This window comes from Dasypus novemcinctus, chromosome 21 (genome assembly GCF_030445035.2).
Source record: "Dasypus novemcinctus isolate mDasNov1 chromosome 21, mDasNov1.1.hap2, whole genome shotgun sequence".
NCBI classification, from domain to species: domain Eukaryota; kingdom Metazoa; phylum Chordata; class Mammalia; order Cingulata; family Dasypodidae; genus Dasypus; species Dasypus novemcinctus.
Window position 1 is genome coordinate 11,589,697 of NC_080693.1, and position 25,693 is coordinate 11,615,389.

Below are 25,693 nucleotides of genomic sequence, written 5' to 3' on the forward strand. Positions count from 1 at the left end.
CAGGAATGGCGCCACCCACACTTCCCGTGCCACTGACGACAAGAGAAGCAGACAAAGAAACAAGACGCAGCAAATAGACACAGAGAACAGACAACCGGGGGAGGGGGAGAAATTAAATAAATAAATAAATCTTTAAAAAAAATACATGATGGAAATGTTCTTTTGTCAAATAGTGCAGGGAAGGCTTACTGGTAAAAGGCATCAGGGTGGGGGCATATGTGACATAGGGCACACCTGGGGCATGCACCTATGGGATCTAAAAATGTTCATCTTGTCAGTGTGTTATCTCAATGGGTATAGCCCTACACAATAAACAAAAATATATTCAACTCCCATTTAGGGGAGTCCTCCTGTGTTCTCAATTAGAGGGGCAAGGATCTCCAAAAAAAAAAGTCAATGCCTAGTAAAAGTCCAGTATGTCAAGCCCTCAATATTAATGTATGTAACTATGAGCCTTATTCTGCAAAAATTGAAACTTAGTGGTTTCTATAGTTTCTGAGGGAAGAGAAAGGGCATTTTTAGGTTATTGGAATTGTTCTGTATGATCTTGTAATGATGGATACAGGGCATTTTAAATTTTTTCAAAACCTATGAAAGTGTATGGTGCAAAATGTAAACCATAATGTAAACCATCGACCATGGCTAGTAGCAATGCTTTAATATTCGTTCATCAACTGTAACAAAGGATTCTGTGGTGGTAATGCCCACTCTAATTGAGAGGGAGCATAATGTAGGCATTTTCAGCTGTACATTTCCCTCTGAACACTGTTGCTGCTGTCTCTCATACATTTTGGTATGTAGTACTTAATTTTCATTATTTCAAACTTTAAAAAAAATTTTCCTTATGATTTCTGATTAGACTCCTTCATGGTTTAAGAGAATGTTTAATTCCCTCCTGTTTGAGAATATTGTAGTTTTCCTTCTGTTGTTGATGTCAAGCTTCATTTCCTTGTTGTCAGAGGAAAGACTGTAAAACTTAAATCATTTGAAGATTATTGAAACATTTTGTGGCCTAAAATATGGTCTATACTGAAGAATGTTCAATGCTCACTCGAGAAGATGATGTGTTTTGTCATTGTTGGGTGCAATGTATTAGATAAGACTGTTAGTTCTAGTTATTTTATAGTGATGTTCAAGTACTCTATTTCTGGTTGATCCTACCTAAAAATCTACCTTTTATGGGAAATGAGATCTTAAGCTCTACAGCTATCATTACAAAACTGTCTTTTCCACTATAATTCTGTTACTGTTTGGTTCAGATATTTTGGGGCTCTGCTGTTTGGTATGTATCTGCCCATATTTGTTATGTTCTATTGATGCATTTTCTCAATTTATAATATCCTTTTTTGTCTTATAAAAATTTTCACTTAAAATATATTTTATCCAACATTATTATAGTCACCCTATTTCTCTTTGGATGCATGGAATATTTTCATCCATCATTTCATATTCAACTTATTTGTGTCATTAGCTCTAAATTGATTCTTTTTAAAAAACTGATTCTTTTATAGAGAAGATAAAGTCGTATCATGTGCTTTTTAAAAAGCCGCCCGACCCTCGTCGCCTCCAGCCTCCAGCCTCCCGCCAGCGCCCCGCCGCCTGCGTGCGCCCGCCCAGCCTCGCCGCGCCGCCCACACCAGCCAGGCCAGCTGCCAGCCGCGCGCGCGTGTCCTCCCGCCGCGCCTTCCGCGGGGCCAGGCTTCCCGCTCGGGTCCCGCTGCGCTCGCCTGTGTTCCCGCGCGGGCTTCGCACCGAGGGCTGCTCGAGCTCGGTGACGTCCTGCGTGCACCAGGTGTCGCGCACATCAGGCAGGGCCTGGGGGCTGGGGTCCTGGGGGCCGCCAGCGGGGGTCAGTCTGCATGCCCTCCTCCTACGGCGCGGGCGAGCTGCTGGGCTCCTCACTGGTCGTCGCCACGAGTTCCTGACCTCGCGCTACAAGGAGAAAGTGGAGCCACAGGAGCTCAACAACTCTTTCGCCAGCTGCATGGAGAAAGGGCGCTTCCTGGAGCAGCAGAACGCAGCGCTCGAGGTGACTGTCTCAAGGGCCAGGAGCCCACGCGCGTCGCCAGCCCTACGAGGAGTTACTGCGCGAGCTGCGGGGCCAGGTGGAGGCGCTCCCCAACCGGCACATCCACGTCAAGTGTGACCTGCTCCACGACCTGCAGCAGCTCAAGGTCAAGCTGCAGAGAACAATTTGGCTGCCTTCCCAGCGGATGCAGATGCAGCCACTCTAGTTCGTATTGACCTGGAGCTCAGAATCGAGTCTTTCAAGGAGATAATCGCTTTCCTTAAGAAAGTGCACGAAGAGAACAGAGAGCTGCAGGTCCAACTCCAGGTGGAGATGGACATGTTCACGCCAGACCTCACCTCCGCCCTCAGGGACATCCAGGCTCAGTACGCGACCATCGCTGCTCAGAACATCTCTAAGGCGAGGAGTGGAACTAGTCGAAAGTGTCCCACCTGACCCAGGCAGCCAACAAGAACAGTGAGCACTGCGCCAAGTAGGAGGTGGTGGAGTACCGGCACCAGATCCAGTCCTACACCTGCGAGGTCCACCCCCCAAGGCCACTAAGGATTCCCTGATGAGGCAGACATGGGAGCTGGAGCACCGTTCTGCCAGTGAGGCCAGCGGTTACCAGGACAACATTGCAGGCCTGGAGGAGGAGATCTGGCACCTCAGCATGAGATGGCCAGCCACCTGTGAGTACCAGGACCTGCTCAACATCAAGATGGCCCTGGACGTGGAGACTGCCACCTACCAGCAGTTGCTGGAGGATGAGAACATCAGGAGCAACCTCCCATCCAGACCTTTGTGACCTCAACTTCCAAGAAAGGAGCCCGGAACAAAGGAGTTCCGATGTCCACACCAAGAAGATGGTGATGATCAAGACCATCGAGACCTAGAATGGGGAGGTCATCAGTGAGGCCGCACAGCAGTGACATGAGGTGCTCTAAAGCCACCAGAGACAGTCCTCTCCCCATGCTCCCTCACTGCTTCCTTCCCTAGGGCATCACACCCAGCCACCAGCCTTCCCTCACAGCCTCTGGCCCCTCCTCACTTACCCCTTGCCATGGCCCCCATAGGGAACATGGCCCATCCCTGCCCACCCCCAGGGGTGCCCCAGCCATCTGCTGATTGTTGGAAGGCTCCTGGGTGCCCTCCCTCCCTGCCCCCTCAGGGCGGCCCTTTTCCTGGGCCAGGGGGGATGGAGCCAAGGCCAGAGTGGTGACACTGCCCCTGGCACCTCTGAGCCTCTAGCTCCAGCTCTGGTTTTGGAAAGCGCCCCAGCACACAGCGTTGGGACACCCCAGGATGAGGATCGAGTCCCACGTACCCTCACTACTACCCAGCCAGGGCCAGAGAGAGAGAGAGAGAAAAAAGGGCCACTTCCTCTGGAAGTGGGCAGGTAACCAGGGGGACCAGCTCTCTGTAGAGCCTGTCCCCCATGGTCCCTTAGTTTCCCTTCCCTCTTCCCACCCTTGCCCCAGGATGGACTTAGAAAGAAGTGGCTACAAGAAGGAACCCCTGAAGGTGTCAGATGTGTGAGCAGGAAATTCAGGAGAGAAGGTGGGTGAGATACTGGAGAAAGGAGAGGAGAGAGGCAGAGGGTGGTCTTAGGAAGGTAAAGGGGCACCCACCTCCCTGTGTCTGCCCCTTCCCTGCTGCCAGGCTCTGGATGGAACAATAAAGACATGCACAAGCCTAGCCCACCCCCTGATGTCTTGACTGCCTGGTCTCTGGGTCCCCAGGGCCCTGTCACTCCACCCCTCCAGATTGACCGTGTGCTCCTGCTTGCCCTGCCAGGCTTTCCCCAGGGCCTCTCCCAAGAGCCTCCCAGATTCTGTGTGCATAGCACATGGGGGGAGGGGACTTTGTTGGGGAACCGCAAATACTTCCTGTTAGGCCACAGTTCCTGGAATACCCCCACCTGCCCACCTCCCACCTTCTGATCAGCAGGGCTACCTGCTGCTTCTCCACCCAGTCTGGCTTTGAAGCAGCCCTCCCCAGCCCCTTCTCCAGAGAAACGTTCAGCATCTTTTCATTAAATATACCTTGAGCTCCTTAGCAGTTTGATATGGTTATGAATTCCAAAAATAGGTACTGGATTATGTTTGTAATCTGATCTGTACCTGGGCATGAGCATGATTGAGTTATGATTAGGGCACAGATAAAAGGCATGGCAAAGAACAGAGTTGAGGGTTTCTGATGTTGGAGTTTGATGCTGAAGACTTAAACTGAAGCCCTGGGAAGTCAGCATGCAGAGGAAAGAGAAGCCAGCCCCAGGAAGAAAGGAATCTTGAACCCAGAGGGAAGCAAGACTCTGGAAGAGAGGAATCCAGGAAGCCTGAACTCTCACAGCCATCAGCAGCCATCTTGCTCCAACAAGTGAAAATAGTCTTAGGTGAGGGAAGTAACTCATGCTTTATGGCCTGGTATCTGTAGGCTCCTACCCCAAATAAACACCCTTTATAAAAACCAACCAATTTCTGTATTTCACATCAGTTCCCCTTTTGCTGACTAATACAAGAAATTTTTTTTGGCAAAAATAAATTAAAAAATAAAGGCTTTATGTCATCTCTGTCTTAATTGGTGGGTTTAATCCATTTAACTTTAAAGGGATTAATAATAGAGAATCACTTATTTCTGCCATTTCCTATGGCTTTCTACAAGTCATATCTATTTTATTACTAAATTCATTCAACACTACTTGATTGTGTTTAACTGATTTTTAATATAACATTTTAATTCACTCCTCATTCCTATTTCTTTATATGTTTAGTTATTTTTTTAGTGGTTACTCTGGTGATAATAATTATATCCTCAGTTTATAACAGTGTAGTTTAAGGTGATACCCACTTTGCTTCAATAGAATAAAAATAATTGCTGCTATGAAACTCCTTACTCATTTATGTTGATTTTTCCACAAATTAATTAATTGCACACTGTAAGTCCATTAACATTGGTTTATAATTTTTATTGTTTAATTTATATAGAACACAAAAAAGCTGTTATGAACTAAAAAAGGAATAAAACTGACTTTATATTTAAATATGTAGTTACCATTATATATTTTTTCTTCATATAGCTTGAATTAATAGCTTGCATCCTTTATTTTCTAATAGAAGGATTCTCTTTCACATTTCTTATAAAGCAGATCCTCTAGCAACAAAGTCCCTCAGCCTTTGTTTATTCTGGGAGTGTCTTAATTTCCCCCTTCATTTTGAAGGATTATTTTGCTGGATATAGAATTCTTTGGTTGACATCTGCATTTTCTTTCATGACTTAAAATATGCTCTCCCACTTTTTAATGATTTACTTTTCCTAATAGCCACAGTAGGATAATAAGCAATTTCCCATTTTCAAGGGAATTGAAAAATAAAATGTGAATTATTCATATAGTAGAAAACTCTCAGATATGGAAAAAAATAATACAAATCCTCAAACTATTTGATATATATTGTAGTATTCAAAAGAAGTCAGCTCTAAAAGAGATCATTCTCTATGATTCTATTTATATGAATTTCAAGATTAGTTAAAATAATAAAGAAGTTAAAATAATGATTGTCTATAGGGGATTTTAAAATGAGTAAATAAAAATAAATTCAGATACACAAAACCATATTTCAATGCCAACATCCCAGTAGTACAAGAAATGAAGAAGAGTAAAAACATGAGTCCAAGGATTTGTGAAAATGGAAAATTGAACTGGATTGTAAAAATTTGAAGATGGATAAATAAAATTCTAGAGTATAGCTACATAAAAAACTTAGCATTGTACCACCAAAAGCTATGAAAGGAGAAATGGATATGAGTAAAAAATATGAATACATTGGGAGAAAAATAAAATGAAGAACAGATGGGACAAATAATACACAGAAACCCAAAATGTTCCAGAAGTTAGATTAAATAGAAATAACTTAAATAATCCAATTAAAAGAAAAATATAGTCAATGTGGAGTATAAATGTATAAGTCTTAAAAATATATATAAGGGACACAGATGTGACTCAAGCAATTGGGCTCCTGTCTACCATATAGGAGGTCCAGGGTTTGATGTCCAGGGCCTCCTGATGAAGGCAAGCTGGCCCAAGTGTTGAGCTGGCCCATGCAGAGTACTCGCCTGCATGGAGTGCTGGCCTTCACAGATTACTGCCCCATGCAGGAGTGCTGGCCCACACAGAGAGCTGGCACAGCAAGATGATGCAACAAAAAGAGACACAGAGTAGAGACGATAAGAGACACAGTAAATCAGGGAACTGAGGTCATGTGAGAGAATGATCACCTCTCTTCCACTCCAAAAGGTCCCAGGATCAGTTCACAGAACCACCTAATGAGTATACAAGCAGACACAGTAGAACACACAGCAAATGGACACAGAAAGCAGACTATGAGGGAGGGTGGAATAAATAAAATCTTTTGTATATGTAAGCCTTTCCATTGATAAGAAAGACTGTTTGAAATATATGCAAGCTGTATACATAGAAAATAAATTGGAAAGAACATGGGAAAATATCTTTATATATGATAGAAACACAAACCAAAAGCTGATGTGGCTATATAACTGCATTTTTATTAAACAGAATATAAATGAAGGGAGGATGTATGGTTCAATATTAAGGTTATTTTGCATTCATGATAACACAGAGCTAAATAAATATTAACCAATTATAACAGGTTCAAAATTAATAGTGCATAACATGATATCTCAAAAAGGAGAATTAAAAATACAGTTATACCTGGATATGTAAAAACAATTCAACCAGATTAATAATCCTGGGAAAACCATCAGGAAATATATAAAGTTTTGAACAGTATAATTGACTAACTCCTAATGGTGCTGAATGTGCATTCAAGTGTATATTGATTAGTTTGAAATCATAAAGTTTGTGCTATCTGAGCACAGTTGAATAAAAGTAGAAATTAATGGCTGAAAGGTACATAGCATTTCTAAGAGGCATGCTGAGGCTTTCTACTTTCCTAACATGAATGGAATTATCCACTAATACCTTTACTGTGAAGACTGAAGGACAGTTAATACAGAGCTTCCTAAAGGCACTTAGTACCTGGTGCTAGTCTAAATGGCTTACATGTCCCATTTATCCTCCTCTCAAGTTCAACTTGAGGGTGGACACCAACGTTAATGTGCTAACAGGAATAGAAACTGAGACATCAGAGATAAAGCAGCATGGTGATGATCCCCCAGCTCACAGGCTACTGGGCTGGGCGTTAACACCAGGATCATCTCATGCTTTGGACAATTTCAGAAAAACTGATTTATCACATAATCAAGTAGCAATACTGGGATTTTGGTCGGACTGGTGAAAATGCCTCCATTTCTGCAAGAAAAACCTGAGGATGTGCAGGGAAAGGTGTCCAAGGATTGGGCAGAGACCAGACTTTGGTCTTGAGGACCCACGGTAACTTCACCTTAAGAGTATTCAGAATATTAGGGCAACTGGGATATTCTTTCTGTTTAAATGATTATCCTTTAAGCCTTCACCAATTTTTTCATAAATTCAAATACACTAATACATTTTAATACATAAAATTCCATTCATCAACATATTTTACATGGGTCCTGTTCCCTAACCATCTAGGAACAATTACCTCTTGGATATTTCCTGTGGGCACTGGCTATTACTGGTGCGGAAGCCTGTGTTCCCAGGGGTTTTCTCTGATGCCATTAGAGACTTCCATTTGGAACTAAATAACACTAAACTCTAACTACAATAGAAATACTCCAATCAGGATGTTAGTGAGCTCTACTAAACATGTCCGCTCATCCTTGCCTGCACATGAAGCATCTTGGGACCCTTACCAGAAATCCTGATGTGTCTTTTCAGTGTAAGAAAAAAACATATTAATCTCTGAGTCTTCATTGTTAACTCCCTTCCCTCCATGAATCACCCCATTTCTTTCTTGTACTGCTCACTTGATTTTTCAAGAAAAAACTGTCAAAGGGACTATTATTAAAAATATAAATATGGAATGTACTAACACAATGAGGCAAAGTTCTTTCTTATTCAATAAATTAAAAACTCAGTTAAAGCAGTATTAGCAGAATTGGGAGCTGTTCATGGAAACAAAGCATGAACAGCTGATTGCAGGAGCAGATGGAGCAGGGGCAGGAGAAGCTCTGCACAGAGACCAGAGCTTCAATAGGCAGAATGCTAATTTAAATTTATACTTAAACATATCTAGTTCAGATAGGATGTGCTTAAATTAACCTAAAATAATATAAATAATATTTTATGTGTATTTTACCAAATAATTTATTATTTCAATTATTGTTGGGCTAATAGTTTTTCTTTCCCAAGTAGTCTGCTAAAAGTTCAGGTGGTACATAGTGAATAAGTAAATCCCTGTCATAAGATAAAGTGTGTATATAACCCCTTAAACATCAGGTTAATTTTTGGCTTTCTCATGTGAAAACCATGTAAGCGTTTGTTCATAATTCATTTCTGCAGCTTCCAGTCAAAATGCCTGCATAAAATTCACACCCAAACATCTTACAAGGTAGTTATTTATAAATAAATTAATGATTACAAGGTTATCTCAATCAATAAATGAATGAATATATTAATGACCAAAAATGCCCTCTAATTCTTGAAATCTTTGCAGAAAAAGCAAACTAATAATAATTTGCTTTTACAGTTTGATGGATGGGAACTCCTGTGCAATATTCTAGTTCTCCCAGAACTTTAATGTGCTGGTTATCCTATATAGTGTTTAAAAATAGTCTTTACTTTATAATCTCTATTCATCTGTACAGAACACTTCACCAAATACAGGGTGCTGGCTTTCCTTTACTTCTATGCTTTCTTTTATAATAATATTAATGAATTTAAATGGAAAGAAATGAAAGTGCTGAAGGAATCACACGCATAATCCCTTTTTATTTTTAGTATTTACTGACCTTTCTTTAGCATAAATGCCATTTTGAGTATCTATATTTGAATTATTTTCAAATATCAAATCATGAAGTAGGCATTTTCAAATATTAAATACACGAAGTAGGCATTTTTATAAATTTTACAGTAAAGGAAACTGAAACTCAAAGATATTTGTGAAGCTCTCCATAGCACGTTAGAAAATAAATATTAGAGTCATGATGTAAAACATATCTTCCAATGCCGGCACAGTTTTAACTCTGCTATGTTGACACATCAGAAATCTAAGCTAGAAACCTACAATAGGTTGATGATTATAAAATAATAAATGATTTTCACTCTGTTCTAACTATGGAATCCTGTTGCATTTCTATAATATGGTAGAAGTAGTCTGATATGGAATTTAGCGTAAAAATTTCAAGCAGTTATTTTTAAGATCTCAAATTCCTCAAGAAGCTTGGTTAAACATGATAAACTATTTATTAGTATTGAAGTAGCAATTTTTAACCAAGTTCATCATACAAATATTACCAATAAGTTTTCAATGTTGGTATAAAATAACAAGAACAACAACAAAAAAAACTACTTTTTGAAGAATTTGAGGGATCCTGAAGTAAAGAGAATCATAAAGAGGGAAAATTTTTGTTCTTGAGACCAGGAAACGAACATGAGCACTGCGTTCTCACAGTTAGCAGAGGTTCTGGATAAGTGGTTATCAGGAAAAAAGGGTTGTCAGGAGAAAAAGGAAACAAGGAAGCATGAATTTCCAGTGCATTTACATTGGGAAGTAGAGTGCAAGCATAAGCAAGTTGGGAAATACATATTCTACAGTTGCAAGAGAAAAATGAAAGCAGACAGTTTAACAAATATCAGGAGAAAACATTGAAAACTTGGGGGTTAGATAAGGGTTTAGTTAAAGTCAATTATGAGAGGGAACCTTATGAAGGATTTCGGTGTAAATATGACATTCACTAATGACTCAAACACTAAGCAATGTCTTTCTATTTCAGCTTAGTGAAGTTCTGAAATATGTTCAGATTTTGTGAGAAAATGTAACAGCATTTGGCACAAAACCAAAGAATTAATACACTTAATTTAGTGAACTCGATATTGTTAATATATGATTTTTTCCCACAGGTAGTATCTATCAATCTAGAGTTGCAAGTGACTTTTATTTTGAACAGAGAAACTCAAGCATCTGTATAAAGTACAAGAAATGCATGGATATGCATGAGACAGTTTTGATGGCATTTAATAGGAAACATTGACCTCAGTGAAAGAGGGGAGAGTATGAAGACTGGAGTGGTGTATTGGCCTTAGAAATGGATGGTTCCACTCACCCTAAGAAAACAGATTAGAGGGAAAGATAAGTGAAAGTATATAATAATTGTTTTAAAATGAAATTCTAAATGTATTAAGACAAAATTTTTAGGACATTTTAAATGAATAAAGACAATGTTTGCTGACATTGAGTAGAGAGTAGGGCGATTTTACTCTTTTAGATTGTTTGAAACATATATCACAGATCATAACAAGTAAATCTGAATTGAAGTTTTCTTATGCTGTCAAGGAAACCCAGGAATATAAAAATATGGAGCAATATGGAAAATAGTTTTGACAGTTCTCATGGACCACCTAATATGAAACATGTAGGAAATCAGTGAGGGATGTTCCAGCTCTGGATCATTGTGATTTAATAGTGGATCCAAAAATTGGGGTCTTGTGGTTCCTGCAGGGATCAGACTCCTAGAATATTGCTGTGCTGGGGAATGTTGAGCCTCAGTGATGAGTATGGATCGGCATTGTGGGAAACAGTGAATCTCAGTAGGATCAGGAGTTGTGCTGAGGAAAATGCTCCATGTGGCATGAACTATCTGAGCAGACACATCTGACATTGACTCCTACTATTTTGCTTACATTTTCATGGACTAAAAAAAGTCCTTGAGCTTTCAGTAACCTGCTCTTTTAAAAATGTTGCATATTTTACTTTTCCAATTTTCAGTTTCAATAGGAATTACAGTACATAATATATGAATAATGTAAACTGTAAAATAAATTATGAGTAAACAATAGGTGATGTTAATATATTTCATTTAATTGGTTATTTTATCTAAGTTATCAGCATAATGAATATACACAATGAAGCCAGAAAGTATTTTAAAAATACTTAAAAAAGTAAAATACTTTACAAAAGTAAAAATACTTTTGTTATTAAAAATAACAAAAATATATTGAATCAAATGGCAAAATTAAAAGTGCATAAAGATTAACTGCTGGGAAGATTATATATATATATATATAGAGAGAGTGAAAATGTGGCCATTAGAGAGGAAATTTTAAAGGAGAATTAATTTCAAATGAAATCAGTATCAAAATTTATATGGCTGAGGGAAGCGGACTTGGCCCAGTGGTTATGGTATCCATCTACCACATGGGAAGTCCGCGGTTCAAACCCTGGGCCTCCTTGACCCGTGTGGAACTGTGCTGATGCGCACAAGGAGTGCCTTCCCACACAGGGGTGTCCTCTGCTTAGGGGAGCCCCATGCACAAGGAGTGTACCCCATAAGGAGAGCCGCCCAGTGCGAAAAAAAGTGCAGTCTGCCTAAGAAAGGCACCGCCCACACGGAGAGCTGACACAACAAGATGACGCAACAAAAAGAAACACAGATTCCCATGACGCTGACAACGACAGAGGCAGACAAAGAAGACGCAGCAAATAGACACAGAGAACAGACAACCGGTGCAGGAGGTGGGGGGGAAGGGGAGAGAAATAAATAAATCTTTAAAAAAAAATTTATATGGCTGAAGTGAAGATTAAAATAAATTTCTACCTGGTTGTTAGGGAATGAATTGCAATTATTAAATTTTGATATGCTCTGAATACTAGTAGTTTTCAGTCTCTGCTTAGATTTTATGTCATCATCATGTACCCATAGATATTAACATTCACAGAATATTACTATTGAAACAGGAATACATATAAATTAGTTAACTCTTGTAGTCTTCCAGGAAAATCATCACCATCCAATAGATCCATTTTATAATGAATAAGTGATGGAAATACATGTAAACATAAGTACAAGCTCTTAAACATTATTAATACATTTTACTGCTGCCCCTACCCTGCAAAGAAATATTACAAATAGGGGGACTAAAGGAACATGAGAAAACAAACTAAAGGAACAAACTAGAGAGACTAAAAGTGGATTAATGTGCAATGGATAAATGTGCAAGCTAATTTCTTCTATATGTTGATTCTCCATGTTTTAAGAATTATTTGTCTTAAACTCTGATTTTATTTAAGAAAGTTTATCTCATATCTTTAATTAGTATTTCAAAAACTATGCCTCCTCAGGGACAATTTCTGTGAAAAATTTCTTTCACAATTGGTCCGTACTTCTCCATGTCATATATGTTTTGTACTCTTTTGGTGTGAATTGTACAATCTCAGTAGTATTGTGATAACTCTGGAAATCTTGGTTTCCCATGGCTCAGAGATTGACTTTTTATGTGTTAATTTTTGGATCTTATGACTTTCCAGACTATTTTTTTGCAGAGTGTAAATTCCTTATTTTACGTGATCGCTGAAAATTATTTTCCATGATTCAGTGGACAGTGATTCAAATGACATAAATTGCATCAATTAAAAAAAACTTTTTTGAAAAAGAAAATAAAAATTAGAAAAAAAATTATGTAGACACTGAGGAAGAAATGAAAGAAATTGCCTTGCCAGCTGTACATACAGGGCAACAACTATTGCAGTGATTAAAGGCAAAACATCAAAAACAAAGTGTTATGATTTTCTCATTTTTTAGTACCCAAATTTATTTTTACTTTCAGTTTTTCTAAATTAGTATTCTGTTTCTAATCTTTAAACTATCACTACTATTTCGTTTTCCTATTAAATGAATTTAGCAATATATTAGGCTTCATTTTTGAGGAAGTTTTGGACCACAGAATGGTTCATCTATGGTGGGGGAGGCACACTGGTGTGGGGTATTATTGATGGGGGACACATGGTTGGGAGGAAGTTCTCCAGGGCATGTATAAAGGGTACACAAAAATGTTTGGATATATGTTGGGTATTTTCATAGTAGTTACAGTTACAAAGGACAATTGAGGGAGTGCTGAGTTCCTAGCCAGGGGAGCTCTGTCACATTCCCCAATGGAACACCAACAATCCCCCAAGTGCAAGGGTAAAGTCCAGTGAAGAAGAACAGTCCAATGATGAGCCCTTGATACTGATGACTATGCTTATGAGGCTGTGTGCCTGAAATTCGAACTAGGCCTAGAGCTTCAGGGTACTTAAGAGTTAATTCCTGAAAGCCTCCAAGTTGCTCAAATGTGGCCACTCCCTAAGCCAAACTCAGCATGTAAATGCATTACATTCCCCCTAGCATGGGACATGACTCCTGGGGATGAGCCTCCCTGGGGCCAAGGGATCACTACCAATTACTAACTGGTGATGCAACTAAAAGAGACCTTGAACAAAGGGGGGAAATGGTAAAGACAAATGAGTTTATATGGCTAAGAGTCTTCAAAAAAGAGTCAGGAGGTCATCACAGGGGTTGTGCATACACATGCCTCAGAAAGATCCCAGAGACAGCCAAAGTAGATACAATCGCAGGTACTGGTGCTCCTGAGGGCTATGGATTCACACAGGTTCTGTGATCATGGTGGTTAGCTCTGGAGTTCAGTGCCTTGTCAGTGGGCCCTACCAGGGAATTTGTGTTCCTGAGTGTGATGGAGTTGAACTCAGATGTGAACTTTCTACATATGCCTCTTCTACCACTTTTCTGAACCTGTGGTTGGTGCTTGGGTTGATGTATACCCAGGAAACTTGAATCTCTGGAATGGCCATGTGCCAGCTGGGCCCTGAGCCTCAGCAGAGTTGCAACTCTTACTCTCCAGTTTGTTGGACTTGCACACGTCGGCTAACAGGGAGGTAAAGATGGTCAACCACTACACCAGGGAACTGAGAGTGCCTACAACTCCAAGCAGGAGAATTGCATCCATCAACCATGTAGGATCTAAGCCCCCTCTCTATATAGAGATGGAGTGGACATCACCAACCCAGGGCCAAGGATGGAGGAATAAAATATGGATTAGCATGAACTTACTGGTATACTACCATGGAACTATTGTGACTAGTAATGGAAGAAACTATAGCACTGATCTGGAGACAGTGGCCAAGGTAGTTGCTGAGGGCAGGGAAATGGAAGTAGACATGAGATATGGGGGCATTTTTGGGACTTGGAGTTGTCCTAAATGATATTGCATGGACAGATGCTGGACATTATATATCCAGCCATAACCCACTGAATGTACTGGGGGACAGTGTAAACTACAATGCAAACTATAATCCATGTGGTATAGCAGTGCTCCAAAAAGTATTCACCAAATGCAATGAATGTGCCACAATGATGAAAAAGTTTGTTGATATGGGAGGAGTGGGGGTGGGGTGGGGTGTGGGGTATGTGGGAACCTCATCTATATAAATATATATTCACTATTGCCAAAAGTTGGAATCAACCCAAATACCCATCAACAGATGAATGGATAAGTAAAATGTGGTATATACGTACAATGGAATACTACTCAGCTTTTAAGGATTATAGTACAAACACATGAGATAACATGGATGAATCTTGAAGACCTTATGTTGAGTGAAGCAAACCAGGCATTGAAGGACAAATACTACATGACCTCACTGATATGAAATAAGTAAATCAAGCTGTCTCAGTGAGCTAGAGACTGGATGATAGGCTTAAAGGAAGTTGCGGGGAGAGGAAGGTTGTGAGTTAACACCTACTTGGGTGAAATCTATGATAAGCTCAAGGTAAGTATTTGTACACGGAAGGGATAAAATGGGGCCATAGGGATACCTTTGGGTGGGGCATTGCAGGATTGAGGGGGCCTAGGGATGGGAGGATGGGTGAGATGGCCCAAGAAATTAGAGGGAGGGTGGGGGGAACATTTGAACATAGGAGATTGTCAGGTGTGTGTTTGAAACTATAATGTTGAGAAAACTCTTTAGAAAATATAGTTAGGAAGATTACCTTTTTAAGATGCTTAAGGGGGGACATCTGACACAGGCAAGGCTTCTAGGGAGTGTGTGGACACACACACACAAAATATATATATATTTCTTCATTTTTCATTTCAAGCTACTTTCTTTTTTCTATTTTTTTAAATGTTACATTAAAAAAATGGAAGAGGTCCTCATATATCCCCATTCCCCTCACCCCACTCCTTCCCACATCAACAGCCTCTTTCATCATCATGTCACATTCATGTGACTAATGTTGCTATGAACACTGGTGTGCATATATTGATTTGTGTCCTTGTTTTCAGTTCTACTAGGTATATACTCAGCAGTGGAATTGCTGGGTCATATGGCAAAGCTATAGGTAGTTTTTTGAGAAACTGCAAAGCTGTCCTCAGAATGGCTGGATCCTTCTGCATTCCCACCAGCAGTGGATGAGTGTTCCCATTCCTCCACATCCTCTCCAGCATTTGTAGTCTTCCGTTTTTTTGATAGCTGCCAGTCTCATGGGAGTAAGATGGTATCTCATTGTAGTTTTGATTTACATTTCCCTAAAAGCTAGTGATTTGGAGCATTTTTTCGTATGATTTTTAACCTTTTGTATTTCTTCTTTGGAGAAGTGTCTGTTTAAATCTCTTGCCCATTTGTTAAATGGTTTTTTGTTTTTTTATTTTCAAGATATGGGAGTTCTCTATATATGCAGGATATTAGTCTCCCATCAGATATATGGTTACCAAGTATTTTCTCCCATTCGGTAGGTTGTCTTTTCACTTTCTTGACAAAATCCTTTGAGGTGCAAGAGGTTTTAATTTTGAGGACATCCCATTTATCTATTTGTTCTTTTGCTGCTAGTGCATTTGGTGTGAAGTTTGTGAAGCCATTTCCTATTACATGGTCCTATAGATGCTTCCCTACATTGCTTTCCAAGGTCTTTATGGTCTTGACACTTACATTTAGGTCTTTTATCCATCTTGAATTGATTTTTGTATATGGTGTGAGTTAGTAATCCTTTTTCATTCTTTTACATATGGATATCCAATTTCCCAGGCACCATTTGTTGAAGAGGCCATTCTCTCCCTGTTGAGGGGGTTTGGTGGCCTTGCTGAATACCATATAACTTTATATATGAGGATCTATATCAGAACTGTCAATTTGGTTCCATTGGTCAGTGTGTATATCCTTGTGCCAATACCATGTCATTTTCACTACTGTAGGTTTGTAGTATGTTTTGAAGTCAGGTAGTGTGATTTCTCCAATTTCATTTTTCTTTTTCAGTATGTCTTTGGATATTCAGGTCCTCTTTCCTTTCCAAATAAATTTCATATTTAGTTTATTAAAGTGTGCTGGGTTGATTGTTACTGGGATTGCATTGAATCTGTAGATCAGTTTTGGTAGGCTAGACATCTTAATATTTAGTCTTCCTATCCATGAACAGGGAATATTCTTCCATTTATTTAGGATTTTTAAAATTTCCTTGAACAGTATTGTGTAGTTTTCTGTGTATAAGTCTTTTACATCTTTAGTTAAATTTATTCCTAGGTATTTGATTTTTTAATTTACTATTGTAAATAGCATTTTTCTTGATTTCCTCCTGAGATTGCTCATTATTGGTGTACTGAAATGCTACTGATATTTGTGCATTGATCTTATAACCTGTGACTTTGCTGAACTCATTTATAAGTTCTAGAAGCTCAGGGTTTTCTATGTGTAGGATTATGTCACCTGGAAATAGTGAAATTTTGACTTCTTCCATTCCAGTTTGGATACCTTTTATGTCTGGTTCTTGCCTCAGTGCTCAAACAAGTACATCTAACACAATGTTAAATAGAAAGGGTGATAGTGGGCATCCTTGTCTTGTTCCTGATCTTAGAGGGAAAGATTTTAGGATTTCACCATTGTAAATGATGTTAGCTGTGGGTTTTTCATATATACCCTTTATCATATTCATAAAGTTTCCTTCCATTCCTATCTTTTGCAGTGTTTTTGTCAGGAAAGGGTGCTTTATTTTGTCAAATGCTTTTTCTGCATATATGGACATGATCATATGATTTTTTTCCTTCATTCTCTTTATATGGTGTATTATATTAATTTATTTTCTTATGTTGAACCATCCTTGCATACCAGGAATGAATCCCACTTGGTCATGGTGTATAATTAATTTAATGTGTTGTTGAATATGATTAGCAAGTATTTTGTTGAGGATTTTCTTCTTTCTTTTTTTTAAGATTTATTTACTTATTTAATTCCCCCCTCCCCCGGTTGTCTGTTCTCTGTGTTTATTTGCTGCGTCTTGTTTCTTTGTCTGCTTCTCTTGTCATCAGCGGCACGGGAAGTGTGGGTGGTGCCATTCCTGGGCAGGCTGTACTTTCTTTCACTCTGGGCGGCTCTCCTTATGGGGCGCACTCCTTGCGCGTGGGGCTCCCCTACGCAGGGGACACCCCTGCGTGGCACGGCACTCCTTGCACGCATCAGCACTGCACATGGGCCAGCTCCACACGGGTCAAGGAGGCCTGGGGTTTGAACTGTGGACCTCCCATGTGGTAGACAGATGCCCTAACCACTGGGCCAAGTCCATTTCCCTTGTTGAAGATTTTCATGTCTAGGTTCATTAGAGAATTGGTTTGTAATTTAACTTTTTGTTGTGTCTTTGGCTTTAGTATTAGGGTAGATTTGGCATCATAGAATGATTTAGGCAATGTTCCCTCTGTTTTGATTTTTTGGAAGAGTTTAAGCAAGATTGGTGTTAGTTTTTTCCAGAATGTTTGGTAGACTTCACCTGTCAGGCATCTAACCAAGGGATCTTCTTAGTTGGGAGGTTTTTAATGGCTGATTGTATGTCTTTTCTTGTGATTGGTTTGTTGAGATCGTCAATTTCTTCTTTCATCAATGTAGGTTGCTTATGTGTTTCTAGGAATTTTTCTATTTCCTCTAAATTGTCCTTCTTATTGGCATAGATTTCTTCAAAGTATCCTCTTATGATAGTCTTTATTTCTGTTGGGTCAGTGGTGATATCCCCTTTCTCATTTCTTACTTTGTGTATTTGCATCTCCTCTCTTCTTTTCTTTGTTACTCTAGCTAAGGGTTTGCCAAATTTATTGATCATCTCAAAGAACCAGCTCTTGGTTTTATTTTTTTCAAGTTCATTCAGTTCTGCTCTGCTCTTTGTTCTTTCTTTCTTCCTTCTTCCTTTGGGTTTACTTTGTTGTTGTTTTTTACTAATTCCTCCAAGTGTGCAGTTCTTCAATTTTAGTTCTTTTTTCTTTTTTGATGTATGAATTTATGGCTGTAAAGTTCCCTCTCAGTACTGCTTTCGCTGCATCCCATAAGTTTTGATATGTGGAGTTATGATTTTCATTAGTTTCAAGGTAGTTATTGATTTCATTTGAGAGTTCCTCCTTGACCCACTGTTTTTCTAAGAGTGTGTTGTTTAACTTCCATATCTTGGTGCCAAATCTAGGTCTCTGGCCTTTGTAGAGGCATGTATTCCTTCACTTAGTTTTTCCAGTGCTTGCCTCACATATTTGGAGGTTGCCCTTTTTAGGAGCATAAATGTTTATGAATGTTCTTTCTTCTTTAAAAATTATCCCCTTCACTAATATGTAGTGTCCATCTTTGTCTCTCACAATTGTTTTGCATTTAAATTCTATTTTGTCTGATATTAGTATAGCTACTCCTGCTCTTTTTGGTTATTTTTTGCTTATAAGATTGTTTTCCAGCCATTTACTTTCAACCTCCTTGAATCCCTGGGTCTAAGAAGTGTTTCTTGTAGACAGCATATAGATGGGTCATATTTCCTTATCCAATCTTCCAGTCTGAGTCTCTTGACAGATGAGTTTAATCCATTGACATTCAGTGTTATTGCTTTCAAGGAATTACTTATATTAGCCATATTTCTTCGGATTTGTGTTTGTCATATTTTGCTTGGCTTTTTCCCAACTTTTTTGTCTTTTTAGTTGCTCTTACTCTCTCCTCCATCTCTGACTCTCCTGTTTTTTACTTCCCTCCTTCAGAACTCCCTTTAGTATTTCTTGAAGGGCAGGATTCTTGTTGGCATACTCTCTTAGTTTCTGTTTATCTGTGAATATTTTGAATTCTCCATCCTTTTTGAATGCTAGCTTAGCTGGATAGAGTATTCTTGGTTGGACATTTTTTTTTCTTTTATTACCTTGACTGTGTCATACCCCTGCCTTCTTGCCTCCAGGTTTCAGAAGAGAAATCAGCTCTTAATCTTATGGAACCTCCTTTGTATGTGATGGTTCTCTTTTCTCTTGCTGCTTTTCATTTTTTGTCTTTGAGCATTTGATAATTTGACAAGTATATATCTTGGGGTTGGCCTGTTGAGATTTATGCTATTTGGAGTGCATTGTGCTTCCTGGACATGTTCATCCATCTCCCTCAATAGATTTGGGAAGTTTTAGCCATTATTTCCTCCAACACTCCTTATGTCCCCTTTCCCTTCTCTTCTCCTTCTGGGATTCCTATAATGTATATGTTTGTGCATTTTCCATTGTCATTCAGGTTCTGAAGTCCCTGCTGGATTTTTTCTATCTTTTTATTGATCAGTTCTACTATCTGTTTGATTTCAGATGTACTGTCTTCCACATCACTAACTTTTCCTCTGCCTCTTCTAATCTGCTATTTGCTGAGAGTGTTTTTTTGATTTCTTTAATTGTGCTGTTCATCACTGTCATATCCATTATCTTTTTGTGTGTGATTTCAATTTCTTCTGTATTCTCTCCAAGGGATCCAAGTGTGTTTTTCATATTCTTAATCTCTTTCTTCACTTCATCAAATTGGTCCCTAATATATGTTTTGAGAGCTCTAATTACTTGTTCAATGTTCTGCTCCTCTTCCTGGTTTTTAGTTTGATCATTGGATTGGGCCATCCTTTCCTGATTATTGGTTTGGTTTGTAGTTTTTGTTGCTGTCTGGTCATCATTTTATCTTGATGAGTTTATCCAGTTGCTTATCTTCTTTGTCTAGTCTTGGGGTTTAATTAGTTGTTTTGTGTGCATGTTAAATCTTCTCTTTGTCACTTTGTTCTTATTCTATTTCCTTGTTGTTGGCTAAGTTCACTAGCAGGAAAATATTAGGGCCAGAGAAAGCAAAAGGAGTAAGACAAGAAAAAGAATAATAGTAGTATTGATAGTAAATTTTAACAGAAGAACCATGTGAGATCTAGGAGAATGGATATTAGACTCATATAAGCTGTGTAGAGTTATAACAGTAAGAAAAGTGGAGTACCTACAAAGAGACAGTAAATGGAATATAGGGAGGAATATTTTATGAATTAAAAGGCCAGTGTAGTCAGGAGAGAGGGAAAGAGAAAAGAAAGGACAATAATATAGTGAATAAAGGAAAGAAAACAGAACAAAGGTATTAGGGGAAAAAAGTCAGAAAATTGGGGGCCAAACAAGGAGAGGTGGAATGTAAGAGAAACAATAAATGATGGAGGATAAAAAGATGTAGAGGAAAGGGGATAGTGTTGGTAGCCAAAATCAGTACACACAGAAAAGAGAAAATGGAGGATGAGGAAACACAGCAAATGTGAAGTGCTCCCTGCAGCACCTAATATAAAAAGAATAAAAAAGAGAAGAAAGAAAATTTTAAAAAGGGAGGAAAAAGGGGGAGGGGAGGTGAGCAAGAAAAAAAGAGAGAGGAAAAAAGAAAAAATTGCCATGGGGGGATAAAGCAGAAGGAAAAACAAGAAAACAAATGAACAAAAAGACCACACAAAGTTTCAAGCAAGGAATCCTCTTTGCAGTTAAATAAAACTCTTAGGAGCCTGACATTCCCCCTTTCTCCCTTTCTCACTTCCCTCTCTCCCAGGGCAGCAGGAAAGTTGTGTGAGGTGTCCAGTAGGAGATTCAAATGGGTCCTTGGTGAACCAGCTCACCACAGAAAACAATAACTCTTAATTTCCAGAGAGAGAGCACCCACACCTCACCAGGAACCTCAAACATGCTATTGGAAGCTTGGAAAGCATGTCCTACAGTCCCTTTCCCTCAGGTGTGCTACAGGAGGGCTAATTGCTTTTCTGACTCCACCTTCTCCCAGATCAAATTTCCTATCCCAGGGCATTTGTGTAAATAGGGCTTTCTCAGCAGATTCACCTCTCCTTTTTTCCCAGGCTCTCCCCAAGCCAGCTGGTATGCTCCTCCATGCTCAAAAGAAAAAGGGGGTGGGGTGCCATGAAATTGATCCCACCAATTGATCATTTGGTCCCTCTGCACCTCCCACCAAATCCTTCCCAGTCACAGAGTCAGTTCAAAACTGGAGGGCTAGGGTAATCCCAGACTTCAGGGAGCGCTGGATTGAGGAAAGGTAAGTCCGGGATATTGCGGACTCAGGGTCTGTGGGTCTGTGGAATGTGGGCTATGGGGGCTTAGGGGACACAGTCCTGGGGACTACACATCTGGGAAACATGGGGCTTGGAAACACTGTTGCACAACTGACAGCTTTCAGGGAACATTGTGGCCGCTAGCTCTAAGGGGAAGGGTCCCGTCTCCCCACAACTTCCGACCTCAGTGCTAGGAACCTGCATTTGTACTTAGCAAGCACTACTTCTGTTGCAGTCTCTTCTAGTTGACCCCCAGATACCTCCTGCCTTTCAAGCCCCCAAAACAGCCCATTCCAGCAAGATTCCAACCCTATTCAGCTGGTCCTTTGTAGGAGAGATTATGAGGTGCACTCATTCAGATGCCATCTTGCCCTGCCTTCCTTATATTTTTTAATGTAACTTTTTTGGTGATTTATGTATCTTTAAAGAAAAAGAAAATTTAAAAAAAATCAAACGTGTCCCTCTTTAAATTTTCAGAGAAATACTGTGGAAGGATGCTGCGGCCTCTATGCTTGTTCCTCAGAGACAAGCCAGCTCAAGTTTGGAGGAGGAAATTTCATTTGTCTGTCCTGGTGCCAGACAGGAGATCATGCCCACCATCACTTATGAAAGGTAGAAAGCTCAGCAAGGTCTTCCTTGGGCCAGTTCTCCTGTGGTTGTTTTCAGTGCACAGTTTGAAGAGTTGCAAATTAGTGATTTCAATATGTTATTTCCAGTTCATTTTTGTTTTGCTAAAAGTGACCCCTATAAATTCTTGTACTGCCATTTTGTGTGAAATCACCATTCTCATTGTGATTTTTACCATACTCAGTATTTTGGAATGCTAATACTTTAGTCAACAATATTTTTTTGTGTGTGGAGTCTGAATTGCTTAATAAAAGCTTTCAACTTGGAAACTTTCTACTGTCCAACTTTTTTCATAGTAGTTGTAGGTTTTGCTTTTTACATACATATCTTTGTTTTATCATTTTACATATATATGTCAATCATCCTTTATGTATTCATAATCTCAAAGTAAGATACTTAGCATTATTTTCCATCTCATGAATCAATTTTCTTATTCAATTACCAATAATGTAGGATTTTTCTTTTTGAAGTATTTTGTTTTCTGTGTGATATTTTTTCTGTCCCTGAATTCCTCCCTTTTGGCCTTTTGTCTAAGTTGGTATTTTCATATTAAACAAATTTTGGTTCCCTTTCATTTCCTTTCAGGTATATATTTTAGATATTTTCTTTGTAACTATAGTGGAAATTTAAAAAAATATCCTTAACTTTAACAATCTATCATGAATTGATATAAACATAAATTCTATAGGATAAAAATACTCAGCTCCTCTAGAGCTTCCTTTAGTTTTTGTATTGGGACATAACCCCTAAAAATGAATTCCTCTGCTTTTATTTTTTTAAATCTGGAATTGTCTTAATTTAATATTTATTATTGAAAGATTAATTTTCCAAGTATAGAATTCTTGGCTGACAACTTTTTTGTTTATTTTCATCACATTTTTATTATGTTATTCTGCTTCCTTCTGATCTCCATTGTTTCTGATGAGAAATAAGCAGTTATTCTTTTTGAGGATCAAAATGTGATAAGCAGGTGATAAGCAGCTAGGCTAATGACTCCCCAGAGATTGTTGAGCTTCATAAATGTGTTAATTCATGTCTTTCATCCAATTTGGGAAGCAATAACCATTATTTATTCCAATATTCTTTTTGACTCTTGTCCCTTATGGAAATACCATTATGAAAATGTTGGACCACTTGATGCTTTTCCCAGTTCCTTTATAGTCTGTTGAAGTTTCTTCATCCTTTTTTATTTCTGCACTTCAGAGTGGATAATCTCAATTGTCCTATCTTCAAGTTCACTGGTTCATTCTTTTGTCAGCTTGAATCAGCTGTTGGAACTTTTTAGTGAAGCTTTTATTTAAGTATTGTACTTTTCTGATAAGGAATTATAATTTGACTCCTTTACATAATGTATAATTTTTATCAATGTTCACATTCAGCTCATGTATCATTTTCATGGACTAATTTGTTCTTTGTGATTTACTTCAACTCCATGAGCATAATGGGGACAGATGACAGAAAGTATTTTCAATTAATTCCAATATTTATGTTTCCTGAGGAATGATTTCTGTCAAATTATGCTTTTCTTTTTAATGGGCTATCCACTCTTGTTTTTCTTTGTTGGTTTACTGATTTGGGAGTTAAAAATTGTATATTTTAATATTTATTATCTGTTAGCTCTGGAAAAGATTCTTTTCTCCTTCCTCAAGTTTTGCCATTCTTCATAATTGATATTTATAGTCATCATTTGTTTAATCACTTTTCCAAACTATGTTTTGAAGATGATATTCAATATCACATGTGGCCCTGAAGTCTCTTTCCTTTAAGTTGTTGTCAGTATTTTGACAAATTTCATTGAAATTCATAAGTTATTTAAAAAAAAACAGAAAGGAAAGGAGAGGAAAGGAGAAAGGAAAAGGGAAAACACAACCAACCAACCAAAAACATCCAACAAACAAAAACACATTTTTCATACTTCACCAAAAGATTCTGTGCTGGAACATGACTTCAACACTTAACCATGGCATTTATTATAGAAGTCTAATTTATTTTAAACTTCCTGCTTGCACTGACCCTAGAAATCAGGCCTTAAAAGCATAGAGCATTTTCAGGCCTTTTCAAGCATGCAAACTGTCCTGCCATGCATGTGGTTTCATAAACTTCTCAATATGTACATAGAATATTTGATGCCCTAAATTTCAAAAGAAACTCACACATTAGCTTTCTGTCCTGGAATTTATTATGTATATTAATAAGTATCAATGATAATATTTTGCCACAAGTTGCTGCAATTTTTAAAAAATCTTAAAATGATCATAAACACTATTTTTCCCCTTATTTTGTTCTGAGCTAGGAGAAATGTGGTGACTCATATTTTTTATACTTACCTTTTCAATATTCCACTCATGTTTTGCAAATTGAAAATGGAAGATTTCATTCAATGTTGTAGGTGATAAATACAATTTATTTATGTGGCCCATGTTATCCATTTGTGATATTAAAGTGAGATACAAGATTCCATTTTATAGGAAATCCAATGCACAGTCTCAGAAAACTACATGTAATGACCAGAAATTGACAAGGCAGTCACTGAAATCATGGTCTTTCTGACCTGATGGTTCTTCCTTTTATTGCCATGGCAAACTGGCTTTGACATACACTCATTTTCCTCTTTCATGGTACCATCCAAATTCCTGAGTTACTAGGATGTTACCATTACCTAACTTGCGCACCATAGGAATATAGATGGAGAAAAAAACAGACCTGGTTGAGGTAAAGGCATAGTGTTTGTGGGTAGCAATCTAGGTCATTTGGTGGATGTATTCCCTTATAACACTGTTTGAGTATTAAATGAGTTGTTACAGAAAGTACCTGGGACATGGAGTCCTGGACATAGCAAAAAATATATGAATTTTAGCCCTTGATGTTTGCTACTATTTGTCTTTGGTGCCTTTTTATTACTGATATACATGAATTCAAAATCTTTGGCATCAGCTATTGGGAGCGTATAAGCAATTATTAATAGGAACAGGAGTAGCTACATAATTTGGTGGTTCAGAGGAAAAATGAAAAGAAGAGGCCCACTCTTTGAAATGTAGGGAATATGTGATATTCATGGAACTAATTTATAAATTGTTTTACTTTCTTCTGAAGTCTCTTGATGAAGTTGTCATGGAATTTTTAATTTGTTCTTTAATATCATTCTAAAAAATGTAAAAATATAAACTATTAGCTTACATTTTTTCTGTTATTTTCTTTTTTTATTATCGTTTTTGAAGATATATAGATCACACAAAATGTTACATTAAAAAATATAAGATTCCCATATACCCCACTCTACACCCCCCACTCCTACCTCGACAACTTCTTTCATTAGTGTGGTATATTCATTGCATTTGATGAGTACATTTTGGAGCATCGCTATGCATATTAGCTTATATTTTACTGTTTATCTTAATATTCTGCAGCATATACTTTTAAATACAAACAAATTAATTTATGTGCATATTCTACTAATTTGTGATTCACTTTTCACAGATAATGCAGCATGCATATGTATGCTGTTTTTCCAGAGACTGGTAATTGTGCACACAACTAACTCATTTTGCTTTTTAAATTTAATTTCTTGATCAAGACATATTTACCTCCATTCTATACCATCTTTTTTTGTTGTTACTGATGATTATGTAAGGGCTGAAAAGAAGTTATTGGTTGATCTATCTTTCTTTTCCTTCTACATTGTCATTTTTTCCCTGAGGTCTAAAGAAATCACATAAGTTCTTCAAAACTAAGGACCTTCCCTGGTTGTAGTAAAAGAGTTGGCAGTGTTAGAAAGACTTCACCAGTTTT

The 25,693-nt window shown here is 38.3% G+C and overlaps 1 long non-coding RNA gene and 1 pseudogene across 1 annotated transcript in view; both read left to right on the plus strand.

Annotated features, from left to right (window-relative positions):
- LOC131274957 (uncharacterized) overlaps positions 1 to 25,693 on the plus strand; it is a 649,760-nt gene that overhangs the window by 377,112 nt on the left and 246,955 nt on the right. The window lies entirely within an intron of this gene.
- Positions 639 to 2,955, plus strand: LOC101446922 (desmin pseudogene; annotated as a pseudogene).